A 16879-nucleotide genomic window follows, 5' to 3' on the forward strand; every position below is an offset into this window, starting at 1 on the left:
GTATCATATTAATAACATTCTGCAGTGTGGATACAGCCACGGAAACTCTGAATAAGTCAACCTAAACAACTGCACAGGATTGTTGTGATAATAAAATATTTCCTTCCACAACTACTGACTGCAGAGGAGTGCTTGTTCCAAATGAAAAGTGGTTAAGATGCTTCTATTTGCTGGATTGGGTCTTGGAAATAAGTTCATCTCACTGGTAATGGAGTTTCTGACCTATCACAAAGCTTGCTTCTAAAAGCTATGGCTAAGATCTTGGTCATGACAATTTTGGTGAGAGGGAACTAGGTGGAGGATACATCTACATTGAACACTTATAACAAAGGGTAGTTGAATCACCTCTGTGGCAGCTAAACAAACAATAAACCCCATCCCTTTTTTGGTGTTTGTTTTTGGGTGCCCCCATTCTGTTTTTTGTTTTGTTTTTTTGTTTTTTGATAGCTGACTGAATTCAGGAGGGGAAAATGCCATTTTTTGATCCAGCAGTCAGGAGATCTGTTTTCACTCCAGGAAGATCTGGCCCATTGGCTGCAATGGGGGAAATTCCCAGGCTCCCCTTCCCATCATTTTAGGACTATTAGGACAAAAATGGACACACTTGGAGGACACATGTATGACTGCAAGCCCACCAAGTTTCAGATTGTTTGGGTAATCCACTGATTTTTAGGAAATTCTTAAACTTTCTAGAAATGAAATCTCCTTCTACAAAAACCCCAAAAGGTATCTTTGGGAGGATCTGATTGAGATTCAGTAATATCTCTCCCTCTGGCTTTCCCCTGAAAGCCTGGCCACTTGACCAAGCAGCACCCACACCATGCCACACCACATTATGTGTGTGTGTGTGTGTGTGTTATTTATATATAATCCACAAGAAAAATACTAGAGTCAAAGACAACAGTCAGCTTACAGGGGCTCAAGGGAGTCAGTCCATCCCCTCTCTTCACTTAACTACCTCAATATTTAAACAAATACCCCATGCTCTTTCACAGCCCTCCCAAACGTACACCTACCTTCACTTCCCTAGCAAAATATTTTTAAAAGAAGGACTGAAAGATATTAAATGAATAAAATTTAATTAAATTGCCAAAGGAAAGGAATTGGGGCAAAATCTGATCCAAAGCAGCAATGACACTGTGAACGGAGCTAGCTAGCACACAATCTCTCTCTAACGGCTGGAATTCCACAGGAAAATGGAGGCTCTTGCCCTGGTATTTATAGACCAGCTTAGCTAAAAGACACATGGGCAGCTATCTTTTTCTGATTGGCTCAGGCAATCGCTCCATGCTCCAGATTGGGCTTCATTTTTTACAGGCTGAAGTAATTGACTGGTTTGCAAGAAAAGAGCTTATAATGTCTGTTTCAAGTATGTTCGCTTACATGTTTCTGATATTCAATCGGGCATACAATAGTGCTGCAGAAAATATAGAAGTGTAATGTGTTGTGTAAAGAGCCCCCAATGGCACAGTGGGTTAAACTGCGGAACTTACTCACCGAAAGGTAGGCGGTTCGAATCCGGGGAGTGGGGTGAGCCGATAGCCCTGACAGGGGCAATGCATCACCACATTCACACTTTTCATCCTTCCTCCCCGTTGTAGGACATGGCTCTACAAGGGCCAGAAAAATAGTACAGGTCAATAACTGGCTCAGAAAATGGTGTAGCAGGAGCATTTTGGCTTCCTTGATCATGGCCTACTCTTCCAGGAGGATGGCCTACTGGCAGGTGATGGGGTGCATCTCACACAAGTAGGAAAACATCTTCTTGTGCACAGACTCACAAACCTCATCAGGCGCACTTTAAACTAGATCCACTGGGGGAGGGGAACAACAGCCTGGCGAACACTATATTACCCATGACCACAGGGAACCGCCAAAAGGCTAAACGGAGGCTGCACAAATACAGCAAGGACCAAATACAGAGAGCACAATAATCCCAAATAAACAGCTCAAGGGGAAGTCACAGGGGTAACCTGTGTAAATTAGTCTTTACACTAATGCACAGAGCATGGGAAATAAGCAAGACGAACTCCAACTCTTAGCACAGCACCACACATACGATGTCATAGGCATCACTGAAACCTGGTGGGATGACTCCCATCACTGGAATTTAGCCATTGAGGTTCTATAACCTCTTTCATAGAAATAGAACAAAGGGGAGAGGAGGGGGAGTAGCTTTATATGTCAAAAACAGTTACGTTGCAGAAGAAATGCAAGATTGTAATCCAGGAAACCAGCTTGAAAGCATCTGGATAAGAATCAAGGGAATCGGAACTTAAAAAGATCTCGTTGTGGGTGTCTACTACAGACTTCCAAGTCAAGATGAAGGACTTGATGAAGCTTTCTGTCAACAGCTGACCCAACCCAAAGAGATATAGTAGTCATGGGCAATTTCAACTATCCCGATATCTGCTGGAAAACAAACTCGGCCAAGAGTACAAAGTCCAACAAATTCCTCACTTGCCTTGCAGACAATTTTATGGTCCAGAAGGTAGAAGAGGCAAAAAGGGGATTGGCTACTCTTGATCTAATCTTAACAAATATGGAAGACCTGATCAATACAGTTGAAGTGGTTGGATCCTTAGGGGCAAGTGACCATGTGCTCCTGCAGTTTGCCATACAAAGGAAGGCTGAAACTAAGACAAGTCAAACACACATTCTGGACTTTAAGAGAGCTGACTTCCAAAAAATGAAGGAATTACTGAGCGGCATTCCATGGATGCCAATATTAAAAGACAAGGGAGTTAAGGATGGATGGGAGTTTTTAAAAAGTGAAATACTCAAGGCGCAAATGCAAACAGTGCCAACAAAGAAAAAAAAAATAAGACAAGTGCGAAGAAGCCAGAATGGATGTCCAAAGAACTTCTAACTGGACTAAGACTCAAAAGAGACATGCACAAGAAGTGGAAAAGGGGAGAAATCACCAAAGAAGAATTCAAACACATAGCCAACTCCTGTAGGGAAAAGGTTCGCAAGGCTAAAGCGCAAAATGAGCTCAGGCTTGCCAGGGACATAAAAAACAACAAAAAAGGCTTTTTTGCTTACATTGGTAGAAAAAGGAAGAACAAGGAGGCGATAGGGCCTCTGCGAGGAGAAGATGGAGTGATGGTGACAAGGGACAGGGAAAAGGCAGAACTACTTGGTACTCAGGGCCAGATCAGCTACATCCAAGAGTATTGAAGGAACTAGCGGAAGTTATTTCAGAACCACTGGCAATTATCTTCTAGAGTTCTTGGAGAACAGGAGAAGTCCCAGCAGATTGGAGGAGGACAAATGTGGTCCCTATCTTCAAGAAGGGGAAAAAGAAAGACCCAAACAATTACTATCTGGTCAGCCTCACGTCGATACCAGGCAAGATTCTGGAAAAGATCATTAAGGAAGTGGTCTGCGAACATTTAGAAACAAATGCGGTCATTGCTAATAGCCAACACGGATTTACCAAAAACAAGTCATGCCAGACTAATCTGATCTCTTTTTTAGATAGAGTTATGAGTTGGGTCGATACAGGGAATGCTGTGGATGTAGCGTACTTGGATTTCAGTAAGGCCTTCGACAAAGTCCCCCACGACCTTCTGGCAAACAAACTAGTAAAATGTGGGCTAGACAAAACTACGGTTAGGTGGATCTTCATCTTGAAAAGAGTGGAGTGCCACAGGGTTCTGTCCTGGGCCCAGTTTTGTTCAACATCTTTATTAACGACTTAGACGAAGGGTTAGAAAGCACGATCATCAAGTCTGCAGATGACACCAAACTGGGAGGGATAGCCAACACTCCAGAAGACAGGAGCAGAATTCAAAATGATCTTGACAGACTAGAGAGATGGGCCGAAACTAACAAAATGAAGTTCAACAGGGACAAATGCAAGATACTTCACTTCGGCAGAAAAAATGTAATGCAAAGATACAGAATGGGGGATGCCTGGCTCGACAGCAGTATGTGTGAAAAAGGCCTTGGAATCATTGTGGACAACAAGTTAAACATGAGCCTACAATGTGATGTGGCTGCTAAAAAAGCCAATGGGATTCTGGCCTGCATAAATAGGGGTATAGCATCTAGATCCAGGGAAGTCATGCTCCCCCTCTATTCCGCCTTGGTCAGGCCACACCTGGAATACTGTGTCCAATTCTGGGCACCGCTATAAAAGGGAGATGTTGACAAGCTGGAAAGCATCCAGAGGAGGGCAACTAAAATGATCAAGGGTCTGGAGAACAAGCCCTCTGAGGAGCGGCTTAAAGAACTGGGTATGTTTAGCCTGCAGAAGGGAAGGCTGAGAGGAGACATGATAGCCATGTACAAATACGTGAAGGTAGGTCATAGGGAGGAGGGAGCAAGCTTATTTTCTGCTGCCCTGCAGACTAGGATGCGGAACAATGGCTTCAAACTACAGGAAAGGAGATTCCACCTGAACATCAGGAAGAACTTCCTCACAGTGAGAGCTGTTCGGCAGTGGAACTCTCTCCCCCGGACTGTGGTGGAGGCTCCTTCTTTGGAGGCTTTTAAGCAGAAGCTGGATGGCCATCTGTCGGGGGTGCTTTGAACACGATTTCCTGCTACTTGGCAGGGGGTTGACTGGATGACCCATGAGGTCTCTTCCAACTCTACTATTCTATGATTCTATGATTCTAGGTTTGGTTGACTGTGTCCATTCTCCTCCCCTCTTGTGGAATGCCCAGGCTGGGACTTCAATTCTCAGAACCCCCTTTTGTGTGTGTGTGTGTGTTTTTAATGTTATGGGGTTTTTTTGTGTCAGGAGCAACCTGAGTCGCTTCTGATGTGAGAGAATTGGCCGTCTGCAAGGACGTTGCCCTGGGGACGCCCGGATGTTTTGATGTTTTTACCATCCTTGTGGGAGGCTTCTCTCATGTCCCCGCATGGAGCTGGAGCTGATAGAGAGAGTTCATCCGCGCTCTCCCCGGGTGGGATTCGAACCTGGCAGCCTTCAGGTCAGCAACCCAACCTTCAGGCTACAAGGCTTTAATCCATTACGCCACCGGGGGCTCCTAATGTTATGGTAAAAACGTTACAACTGTCCCAAAAATTAGTGGATTGCTGAAACATTCTGAAACTTGGCAGGTTTGCAGTTTTAGATGTGACTTACAAGTGAGGCTAATTTAATCATGATAGGCCTAAACATTATGGAGAAATTAATCTCTAAAGTTTCCCCATTGGTGCCAATGGATCTAATCTTACAGGAACAAAAGTGGTTCCCTCGAAGCCAAGATGATTAAACTGAAATTTTCACACCTTGAGAAATATCTTGGTAAGGTAGAAGGCACTAGAAAAAGAAGAAGACTGCCTTCCAGATACATAGACTCAAACAATTAAACCAAAGCCCGGAGTTCTCACAATCTGAGTGACACTGCTGATGGTCAAATAATCTGGAAATATCTTATTTTTAAGAGTCACCATAAGTCAAAATTAACATGATGATAGTTAAATAAAGGCCCCCAAAAGAACAGTTTTAGTAAATGGTCTATCTCTTGAAGGTAACACTATCTCATCCCAGTAGTGGTTTCTGCTTTCTGATAACAAAGTAAGGAATAGGCTGAAGTATTGATAAAACAGCCATAGTATTATTTTTAAAGTCTTCTATTTAACAAAATTGCTATTTCCATTAATAATTAATGCCCTGAAGGTCGGGATATAAATATTGTAATAAATAAATAATAAGATTACCTTTGCCGGAAGAAGTTTGTTCTTACTTTACATTAAATTTGCTAAAATATAAACTAACTCGTAATACTACAGTTAAGAGTCAGACCAAATGTCTGGAATTTAATTATGTAAACTAACAGTATTGTCTTTCATTAGAACACTTTATTTTCACTATGCTGCTTTCACTCCTATGTCTATAACTATGTATGAAAAAGGATGTCTCAGTGCTACTTATTTAAAAGACTCTAAGATGCATCACCTTTTGCATGCCTATTCAAAAAATAAGTGCATTAAGTTCAGTAGAATTTACCCTAGATAAGTGTACACAGTCTTGCAGCGTTAAAGTATTGTTATGCCTGCCTGAGTCACAGACTATTAAAATTGCATCTATTTTTAAAATACACACTTCAAAATGTATAAAGAACAGCATGGACCTAAATGCATTTCTAGAATTACTGGTCCATGAGAAAAGGCATGACATCCTGCTTAGAGCCATAAAAACTCCCAGCTGTTTGACACTATGAAGAAAATATATTGGATTTTACATTTTATAATTTCCAACCCTGTTGTCAACAGGCACCGTATGTTACTTTATATTCTACTCATTGCAAGCCTTCATAACGCCTCATGGCACAGCCAAATAAAATATAGCCTTCTCTGCTGACACTACTTATTGTTTTTTGTCTCCTATAAATGATTTGTGTGTATGTTTTGAATTTTAGTAGATGAGAGGGAGAGCATTTCCATAAGCTTTCAAAGAAAAATCACATATTCAGTGGAACATCCAGCTCAGTGCCTCAAGAAACAGAATAAAAAACATTTGACTTCTGTGTGTTCCCCATTTCTTGTTCTATGATGACTTTGTACCAAAATACCCAAGCCTACACTTTTTATTCATACTTGAAAGATACTACCATATCACTGAAACAAGCTCCACAATAGCCCAACAGAGGCCCATAAGAAGAGGAATGATACACTATTGCTATGTGTTCCCCACTTCCCTCAACAGTGAAAGTTTGGCTTCCATTTAGATGAGATTGCATTGGAGCCTTATAACATTTCTGTCAAATTTGGCTTATTTACAAGCAGATCATAAATGGAGGCAAGCAGGATGTGCACACCTAGCAGGCATAAGACCTGCTTCCTCACATGAATCAGAGCTTCAGAGAGAGGTGTCAAGTTCATCTGACAGGTACTTTTCCTTTACAAATCTTACCACTGGTCACCACATGCCAGGCTGGCAGGCCACAGTTGGCAGTTTGGTTGCTTTATTTATACGTTAGCTTTATTTTCCATTTTGCTTTATTTTTGGCACTTGCTCCGTCAGTATATCAGTGCTGATTCGAGACTCTTTTCCCCCTTCAGCTATGTGGTTCTATGGCACCAGCTTCAAAAATACTTCAGCTCCCCAGTAACCTTTTCTTTCCCTAGAAATCTCTAGCTATGAGTTGAGTACAACTGTGAACTGATATATAAAATGATACTCCTAATACCACAGTTAGATCTGGATCTAAGCCATCACTACCATAGTTAGTCAAGAGGCATGTGTGTGTGAAGAGTAACTAAGCAAAACACAACAAAATACAAAATAACAAAGCAGTAATTTGCCAGTTGTCAGTGGAATCTATTTTGTTAACGATGATATTTATGTGCATGTGGTGAGCATGTGCATACAGCATGATCAACAATAAACACATTATATAATACCATATTGTAAAACTGAATGGGTTAGAATTACTGCTTTCTCCATTAATTTTCTTTGGAAGAACCACTTCTGGGGTGGAGTGAAAATGAGGACCAGCTATCCTATTTGGGAGTGTGGAGGAGAGTTCCCACTATATATATGTGTGTGTGTGTGTGTGTGTGTGTGTGTGTGTGTGTGTGTATGTGTGTGTGTATATATATATATATGAGAGAGATACCCTGCTGATAACGAAAGAATAAATATGGATTATTCAGGGAACACAGGAGCAACCAAGGGGTTGCTACATTAATAGGTAGCAAGAGATACAGAGTGGGGAGATAAGAGCTATCAATAAAGGAGAGAGGAGAGTCAAAGAGTGTTGGTTGCCCCTAAACTATTCCTGTCTCAAATAGTCTGGATAGTCTCAATCCATCTTTTTTCTAGAAGAGAAATTACATTGGGGAAATCAGTACTTCCTGTGCCTTCCCTTGGCTCTTCTTCCCTCCCTTCAACAGGCTCCAGGTTAATGACTTTTTAGTTCCCTTTAACACTTGCTGTTTTAAGAATTCTTCCTTTGATGGTATTTTCCACTGTGTTAGACTGTATCCTTCAGATCTCTTACTAGTCTACAGTTTGGATTTTCCACACTTGACTGCCTGAAGGTGATCAATAATTTCTTTCATTAGAGATTTGCATTTATTTCAAGGCAAATCTTTGACTTGACTTGCAAAGTTCTACAGCTAGAATTTAACTAGAAATTTTTATTAAAAATAAAATAAAAGCCCAGCATATGAATGAGATAGGTACCAATTTATTTCCTGTTTTTACAATCATTTGCATGTTTCCTGCTTTTAGTGGTTTAATAAGTGGTATAGAATTATAAACAACCCTTTTAATGAAATTTTAGGTCTTTTCTCCTCAGCCAAAATCAAACTCAAAGTAATTTAGTAGCATCACTACTAAAACGAGTAGTGTGCCATATGGCAAGCTAGGGAAATTTACTTTTGGGACTTTAGTTGCCAGAATCCTAAAACCATCAAGGACACTGATTGGGTGGACTAAAGGATTCTTGGAAATGTAGTCCAGAAAAGTAACTCCTGTAAACTCTGACCAGGTGGCATGCCTTGCCTTGCTCCTTCTAGATTAAAAAAACCCTGTCCCCCACCCTTTCCACATTTCAACACTTCAAAATACCCTCTAGTATTTTACAGATGAAAACCAGAACATATGTGGAGCAAAATAACAATACGGGAACTCTTCAGAATAATACTGCTGGATCAGAAAATCAGAGCCCACCAGATCATGTATCTTTTTGCCAAAAGTAGCTGGCTGGGTGGCCCTGAGAAATCCACAAACAGAAAGTACTCATCTTGTTTGCCACAAATGTCTTCTATCAAGAATATACTGATTTCCTTGGTGCAAACTAGGAGGAAGAGCAGTCAATGATGCTTGGTTCAGTGCATCATTTTCTAGTTGAGTGGTCCCGTCTTGGATTTTTCAAGTCTGTTAAATCTGCATATATTCAAATCCTATAACTTTCAAAATCTCCTAGCCAACTGGAGTTTCTGAAACATTTTGTAAACACATAAGCATGCATAACACATGCAAGTTTCCCTAATGCATCCAATCTTGTACTACTTTCTCTAATGCATACATGCTAGACCCCTTTGACTCGGCTGTATAAAATCACACATTATCTGCTTTGAACTGGATTATATGGCAGTGTGGACTCAGATAACCCAGTTCAAAGCAGATATTATAGATTATCTGCTGTGTGGAAGGACCCTGGGATACAGTTTTGAGTTGAGATTCCATTCATACAAGTGTAAAATTAGATTGATTTGCTTAGATATGCAGATGATAGTTTTCACCATCCATGTTTGCACCTTAGGTGTTGTAGGAATACAACTGGCATTAGTCCAAGTCAGATAACCAATGATTAGGTGCTGTTCCATCTAAAAACATTTCTTTATTATAAGAGCTGTTCAATAGCAGAATAGGGCCCCTTCCACATAGATGTATAAAATTTATTTATTTTATTTATTTATTTCCATCATTTCTATCCCACCCTTCTCACCTGAAGGGACTCAGGGCGGCTTACAAAACTGGCAGAATTCGATGCCAATACACAACAATACAAAATGATAAAACATAAGCAGTTAAAAACAGTTAAATAAATTAGCAATATGCAATATACAGATTTAAAACAATACGAAATACTTGAGCCATTGTTCCACAAAACCTTGTACATAAACCTTAATCCAGACCGAGTCGAAGCCAACAAAACTTATTCTTTGAACGCTTGCTCGTATAGCCAGGTCTTCACTTTCTTTCTAAAACTCAAAAGGGATGGAACCTGCCGGATGTCACTAGGGAGGGAGTTCCACAGCCAAGGAGCCACCACTAAGAAGGCCCTGTCTCTCGTCCCCACCAGCCGCACTTGTGAGACAGGCGGGATCGAGAACAGGGCCTCCCCAGATGATCTTAAAGTTCTCATAGGCTCATAGGAGGAGATACATTCAGACAGGTAAGTTGGACCAGAACCTTTTAGGGCTTTGTAGGCCAAGACCAGCACTTTGAATTGAGCTCGGTAGCATATTGGCAGCCAGTGGAGCTGGCGCAACAGAGGAGTGGTACGCTCCCTGTACGCTGCTCCACATTAAACTGGATTATATGGCAATGTGGACTCAAATAACCCAGTTCAAATCAGATATTGTGAATTATCTGCCTTGATATTCTGGGTTATATGGCTGTGTGGAAGAGTTCTAGGTTGTCTCAGAAGATTTAGGCTTTCCTTCTTTGGAGGTCTTTAATAAAGGCTGGATGGACATCTGTCAGGAATGCTTTAGTTGTGTGTTCCTGCCTATCAAAGATTGGATTAGGTAGTGTTTGTGGTCTCTTCCAATACAAAGTTTCTATAATTCTAAGTCCTTACTGTTGCACACAAACAAAACATTAAAATCACTTCAGTTTTGCTCCTTCTTGCTCAGCATTGCTCAGGGAAGGCTCCCACTAGCTGGAGAAAAGACAAATCATGACAATTAGATTTAGATTTTTGAAGAGTGCAAGTAGTTACCTGGGGAATCAGTATCATCAGAAGTCACCTACCCCCTTCACCAAATGGATCACTTTATTGAATCACATGAATGGAAGCAAGTCCTCCATTTGTGAAATCTAAAGACTGGGTCCATCTCTCCGATCTGAAAGAGACAACCTTTCCTCTGGAATTACTTCGTTTCTCTTTAGACATTTTCTGCCACATGTCTAATTCACAACTATTAGCTCTATTTGATGAATGATAGTCTTAAAACATGTAGATTTTAGCAAGTATATGGAATGTTGTGCTGAAGGTCAGGGAAACAATAAGTATTCCAGCAGAAGATTTCTCTAGGAATGAACTGTTCAACATATTACAAGGTTAAAGATCAGGACACTTGTGATGAATCTGGTGTTCTCAACAAAACTGCTGCTCATATTCATCAGTAGTGAGGTCAAGGCTGTGCCCTTTTCAATTAGTTGGTGACACTGACTGCAAGCATGTCAAAATAGCCTGCAAGCATGTCATTTACATCACAGGTTAATATACAAAGTAATAGGGATAGATTATTGTAGAGTCCCTGAATTTTTTACTATTAAGCACATTTGAAGCTATATTCACATCAAGGATCTACATTATCTTCCATGGATTCTCAATCTAGATTTTGATATAATAAAGTCTCAAGTGTTCTGCATGTCACCCAATGTGAAACAAATACCAATCTATTAACTGTTAGAGTCATAAAAATGGATAAACCCAATTGTAAAGGGGAAAATACATCCTTTGAAGTGCACTCTAAGAATATTGAAAAAAAGCAACCAGGTGCAATCATGTTTTAAGTAAAAACTTGTTTCTTCCTCCCAAAGCTAGACTGCATGAGGAAGGAAGGAGAAAAGGAAAGAAGAAAGGAAGGGCAGAAAGAAAGAATCCAATTTCACTATAAGAGTTTTTTAAATAATCACCTGTAATTCAAAATGACTAGAAACAAAAACTCATAATGAATTGCAGAAAATATTTTGAAAGATAATAAGAGAACTGAATGACTGTGGGAGTTAGAAGCAAAACTGCTATTTACTTCATTTTCCCTTTTTAATTATGTATTAAAATGATGAATGAAATAAAATCAGGACATTAGGTTCTAAAAGGTTCTAAAAACATGTTCTGGCATAGCAAGCATCCAGGATAGACACTCACCACACCACTCTGTCTCTCAAGCGCTTGAAGAAATCTGCTGGGATGTAACTCCTCCCAATCTGTGCATTCATCCATGCTCCCCCTTTTTCCCACCCCAAGAAGAATTATATACCTCAAAATTCAAAATCTCGTTAGACTGGGACTTCACACGTCGCCATCATCATCATCATCATCTCCTCTTTTTATCTCAATCGAGATGCAAAGCAGCTGAATTGCTTTTGCAAGTTCACAAGCACTGTCCCTTTAAACACTTTAAATATTAATTAAAAAGGAAAGATGTATTCTGCAATTACTAGCCACTCCCTGGTTTATGTATTCTGCAAGGGGGCATTCTACTTTTTACTTTTCAAACCAGCTTAGGCTAGAGTTTGCACTAGCCAGCTTCCAGAAAATTATAGTGGTTCTCAACATGTGGGTCCCCAGGTGTTTTGGCCTACAACTCCCAGAAATCCCAGCCAGATTACCAGCTGTTAAGATTTCTGGGTGTTGAAGGCCTAAACATCTGGGAACCCACAAATTGAGGAACACTGAACTAGTATTATGACTATGGGAAAGTGAATGTCTCCAGCATATCACCCACATTGACATGTCACTGTCCCCAAACCACTTTTGGATTACTGCACCATCCCATTTTTTAAAAGTTGATGACTGGCTTGGAGTGACTTCATAACAATGGACAAGAGTTGGGAATCATGGATCTAGAGGGATTTCAATGCAGGCAAAAACCACTCCTCTTCTTGCCTAGTGGAAACAGGAGAGAAAAATCAGTAAATGACAAGCAATAAAATCTCAAACCCATTGTGTTAATTGATTTTTATTTTCTCTGCTTGCAATAGTTGTTTTAGATGTTCTCCCACATTAATAGCTTTTGCCCTTTTGTTGCCTGACCACACACTTTGACTGCACTCTCATGTTGCTTGGTCATGTGTCCCACTTTTCATTTGTGATATGTTACAGGGTATGCAGTCATAGAGCTATACCAGAGACAAAAGCACTGTCTTACACACATCTTCCGCCCTCTCTCTTCCTCTTCTAGATCAATGGTTCATTTCTACACAACTAAAGGTAGACTCTTTTCAGAAGTCAAACAATTTATGCTTGCTGTAACAATTGCTGTCTGTTTTCTCTGTGGCGTATACTTCCATCATATGGTCTCTCTCAATCAAATCATTGCAAAAAAGATATAACCGCACTGTGCCCTTTTTATACCTACACATAATGTGCACACTTTGTCCTTTAGAAGCATCATCATTTTATTTCTGTCCCAAGGAAAGGTCATCTTACAATGGATGCCTCATGCAAATAATTAAAAAAAAGTGCTTTTTCCTCAGCATGGGTTTTAAGGTTTTGCAATTGATTAGAAAATACTTATTATTTTTAAAGGCATAATTGCAGAAATTGTGTGCATCCAACTCCTTAATAAAGAATTTATCTTTGTAATTATTTCAACTCTTTAAAGTGTTTATTGACTTTCTATAAAATGTGACATTTTGTAAAATGAATGCTCTCATTCAGATGACATTTAAGAAGCCTCACATATACTTAGAGAGAAAAGAACATTTTTAGTGTTTATTCTACTCCACTGGATAGCATTTTGGAAGTACAATAGCATGGAGGAGTGTACACATGGGCAGGTGGAAAGATTTGTCACATGTCCTAAAGATAATTTACGAGGGATAGAGAATCCATTCATACTGAGATGATGGAAGATCTGAGTTGAAAGTCTGCCTACAATCCTACTGCCATCACATCAGAGAAGATGTGAACTTGTGGCACACAAATACCCAATATTTGGATTGTCTCTGATCCTCTCTTTTCTGAGCAATCACATTAGAACAAAGGCAGTCAAGATCTGAAGTCCATAAACCATTTCTATCCACCCTTGAATTTTGGTGACTAAACCTCCCTCCTATCCATTTCATTGTGTTGGGTCAAAATGTTGAGTCCCCAAGTGATAAATCACATCCTCAGATTTAATAAATTGCCTTTTAAATATAGTTCCCTCCTAGAAATTCTTGTTTAAATTGCAAAAGAACATTGTCTTGTGCCTCCACTGCAGTTGAATATGCAAAAAGGAGATGTAGATTTGGGAGAGTATATTATATTTAAATGAGAAATCATAGCAGAAGGAAGTAGTCACGATGCAATTTGTCATATGCAATTTGTCATTGTTCTGGTAGGATATTTGCTTGGTGGTGTTACTGGTTTTTTATGTTTTTATTATTTTGAAGTAGCTGTGGATTTTGAGGTTGGGCTGTGGAACTAATGCTATGGGTCTTGGGGTTCATATAGCTGCTAGGCTGCACCTTACCTAGACCTGACAATAGATGAACAGAAGGAAGATACATTTGCTTGAAGTGACTATGGAATGAAGGGTTTGCCTTTCCTGACTAGTGGTGCAACTAGGCTCTAGACTCAATACAATTTAGCACCACTTTAATTGCCATGGTTCAATGCCATTGAATCATAAGACTTGTAGTTTGGTGAGGCACCAGCACTGTTTGGCAGAGAAGGCTAAAGAGCTTGTAAAATCGACAAATTCCATGAGTCCCTGGCATAGAGCTATAGCAGTTAAAGTGGTGTCAAACTGTATTCATTCTATAGTGTCAAAATACCACGAAGAAAGTAAGTGTAATTACATATTACACTGCTAATATAATTGGCAATCACATTATAGATTATTTTAAATGCAGATCTTTGAGGACCTTTCCAATTACCCTCTTTAACTGGCTTAAATGGAATCCTGGTATTTGTAGTTTGGTGAGGCACTGTTGCTCTCCAGCTGAACCTTCTAAACACCTCTTTCTGAACTGCAAATCCCAGTATTCCATAGCATGTTCCTAGGGGAGTTAAAATGGAATTATGATGTATTTGTGAGCTACGGAAGCATCCTAGGGCATGGGACTGGCAATCATTTGCAAGAGTCAACTTTTTTTTCCAGTTATGATTTTGGTTAAAATAAAAATTGCCCTTCCTCATAGCAATTAGCATTAAGAAATTATCCAAACACTCCTGATTTAGAAACCTTTCTATTTTAATGCCCCTATAACGATCCAAATGACTTATCCTGTGTTCGTATTGACACTCTAGAATTAATGCAGTTTGTTACTACTTAAATTACCATGGCTCAATGCTGTAGAATCATGAGAGTTGTAGTTTGTGGAGACATTAGCACTCTTTGGCAGAGAAGGTTAAAGACCTTGTAAAAGTTTAGCTCTTGTTATTCCATAGCATTAAGCCATCACAAAAACGACCTCTTCACATGGGGCAAAAATGCCCCATTTTGCCACCTTCATGTGTGGCTTTGACGGGACCTGTGAAGCAACATCTACCGTGTTTCCCCAAAAATATGACAGTGTCTTATATTAATTTTTGCTCCTAAAGATGTGCTAGGTCTTATTTTCAGGGGATGTCTTATTTTTCCATGAATAAGAATTCACATTTATTGTTGAACAAAAAAATGTGAACATTTATTATATACTATACAGTAGTTGTCATCACAAACCAACATAACCAGACAAACTGTGAATTCTATCAAGAATTTCTTGTTACTACCATTATTTCCATGTACAACTGGTATGTACATTTACCGATCCTGCATGCTCTAGTATTCTGTTTGGTGGGCATGCTTCCAAACTAAACCTTTGCTAGGTCTTACTTTCGGGGGAGGCCTTATATTTAGCAATTCAACAAAACCTCTACTAGGTCTTATTTTTTGGGGATGTCTTATTTTAGGGGAAACAGGGTATACTGCCCTTTAATCCAGTTTCAGAATGTGAACTGCATTAATCGAGATTATAGGGCAGAGTAGACTGACATAATCTAGTTCAATGCATTTAATCCACTTTCTAAAATTGGATTATAGGGCAGTGTAGATCCAGCCTAAGACTCCAAGATCATTTTCAAATATGCTGTTGTTGAGCCACGTGTAACCCAGCCTTAATTTTGTCATCTAATGATGAAATTACATATAAAGTGAGGATTCATCATGTTGAGGCTCAGAGATATTAAATTTAGTAAGGGGAACATATCAGCAAGAGGTTTAATAATTTAAATATTTAGATCATAATTTGTAGAAATCAGATCTTTTCTTGCTGGGTATGTTGAAATAACAGATCGAGAAGGAATGTGTGAGAATAATGCAATATATTATTATAGCTGTCAGATTGTTGTATGTGTAAAAATGGAATATGATTACTTGCCACAGCAGGATGTGTTAATGAAATAGCATGCCCTTGCTAAGAAGGACAAATTAATTATTTTAGTTAGAGAAAAATTATTAAACAACTTCAACACAATTTGGGATTATTACTTGTAAGATAATTGAGACAAATTACGTAAGATTTTATTAGTGAGAAATTATTAGTGAGATTTGAGGAGGAATAGGATCAAATAAAAATGCTGAGGCTCATTTATAGTTCTTTAGGGAGGAAGTAAGATACATTAATATCTAAAAACAGTAATTGGAAAGTTGGATGCATTTATTCTAGTTTATTCCTTTTTTGTTTTTCTTTTAGATGTGTGTTTTAGTTAAGTGTTGTTATTTGTAGAAGTATGGTGCTTTTTTCTTTTTTGTCTTCTACAACTCTACCTTTTGATTCATGGTGATCGCATAAATTTCATAAGGTTTTCTTAAGTAATACTCAGAGGTGGTTTTGCCATTACTTTTCTCAGAAGTATAGCCTAAATCACTGCTTCTTAAACCGTGGGTCCCGACCCCAATTGGGGTCCACTTAGTTCAATGTTTATTTATTTACATCATTTTTACCCCGCCTTTCTCCCCAGGGGGACTCAAGGCGGCTTACAAGAAATAGGCAAAAATTCAATGCCTAAGAACAATGTACAAAACAACGATTCATATAAAAGCAGATACCATTACAAAATAAAATCACATTATATAAAATTTTAAACATATCCAAGATTAAAATGTTGGGGTCATGAAAAAAATCTGCAACAGTAAAAGGTTACTGATTGCCACCTAGTGGCTGTTTTAGACAATTACACAAATATGTTAATAAAATGTGCAGAAAATACTTTGGCTGTACTTCATAAAAAGGAAAATCAGCCTTTTTTGAAAGCAAATGTTGATTTATTACACTATGTAACACACTTTTTGTTCCTGGGTTATAAATGCCATTTCCTAATTGGTTCTATCATAAAAACATGATAAAATTGTATTGAACTACAAAAACTTTGTTTTTGCGGGACATCCTGCAGCACATTTTGCTATAGTTTTTCAATGAATGTCTCAGAGTCTCAATCAATTCAACATAGTTTGTGGCATCCACAAAAATGAAGTTTCTGGAATA

The sequence above is a fragment of the Anolis carolinensis genome, chromosome 2 (genome assembly GCF_035594765.1).
Source record: "Anolis carolinensis isolate JA03-04 chromosome 2, rAnoCar3.1.pri, whole genome shotgun sequence".
Lineage (NCBI taxonomy): Eukaryota > Metazoa > Chordata > Lepidosauria > Squamata > Dactyloidae > Anolis > Anolis carolinensis.